Below are 995 nucleotides of genomic sequence, written 5' to 3'. Positions count from 1 at the left end.
TGCAATGCTTCCTGGAGACGGTTCTCTGGGATGGAAAAGGAAAAGCGTTGCATCTACCCGAGCTCCCTCACCCATCTGCCTCCAGTGTAACCCATCACATTCCAACCCCCACTCTGCTTGCAGAGTAATCCATCTCAAATATAGACCTAATCATGCCATCTTCTGCCTCAATGCCTGAGATGACTTTCCATTGACTTCTGAATAAAGTAAAAACTGTTTGGCAGAACATACAAACACCAGCTTTATCTGGTACCTTTGGTTCTTCCCATTCTGTGGTCACTCTAGCTGGGGGTCAGAACCTGAAGTTTTAGCCCAGCTGGGTAGAATGTTGAGAATATCTTCTTTTTTTCTTTTAAAAATAATCTTGTGTTGCTCAAGAGTAGTTCTCAAGTCTTCTTGCAACAATATCAATGTGCATCTTTATTGAAAAAAAAATACTTCTAAGCACCTAAACCTGAAAACTGCTGTTTCTTGTTTAGTCACTAAGTCGTGTCTGACTTTTTCACAGTCCCAGGGACTGTAGCCCACCAGACTCCTCTGTCCATGGGATTTCCCAGGCAAGGATACTAGACACGGGTTGCCATTTCCTTTTCCAGGGGATCTTCCTGACCCAGGGATCCAATTTGAGTCTCCTGCATTGGCAGGTGGATTCTTTATCACTGAGCCACCAAGGAAGCCTGCTGTTCCTTATAGCTATAGTTTAAACAGAGGTGCTAGTACCAAGTGGATTTCATTGCCTTTGGGAGGCTCTGGCCTTGCCCCTCAAAATGAATTTGAAGGTTCTACAGCTCTGGTAGCCAGTGCCTGCTGCAGACAGATGCTGTGGCCATTGGATCCCTGAGTGCCTTCTTCCCCTACACGTGATGGGAAGTTTGGGGGAATGTACACATGTACCGTGCCCTCTCTCAATCCCTACAGACAGAGATGTGGGTGCCTGAGCACACTGATGGAGAAGGCAATGGCACCCCACTCCAGTACTCTTGCCTGAAAAATCC

At 46.4% G+C, this 995-nt stretch overlaps 1 non-coding gene across 1 annotated transcript; it reads left to right on the top strand.

Moving 5' to 3' along the window:
- The first annotated feature begins 653 nt into the window (after positions 1 to 653).
- Positions 654 to 790, top strand: LOC138989481 (small nucleolar RNA SNORA68). The gene has a single exon (XR_011465783.1). It is a non-coding gene; the product is annotated as a small nucleolar RNA SNORA68 (small nucleolar RNA).
- The last annotated feature ends 205 nt before the right edge of the window (positions 791 to 995 follow it).

The sequence above is a fragment of the Bos mutus genome, chromosome 1 (genome assembly GCF_027580195.1).
Source record: "Bos mutus isolate GX-2022 chromosome 1, NWIPB_WYAK_1.1, whole genome shotgun sequence".
Classification (NCBI taxonomy): Eukaryota; Metazoa; Chordata; class Mammalia; order Artiodactyla; family Bovidae; genus Bos; species Bos mutus.
Note: the sequence above shows the minus strand (reverse complement) of the source record. Positions and strands in the feature narration are given on the sequence as shown.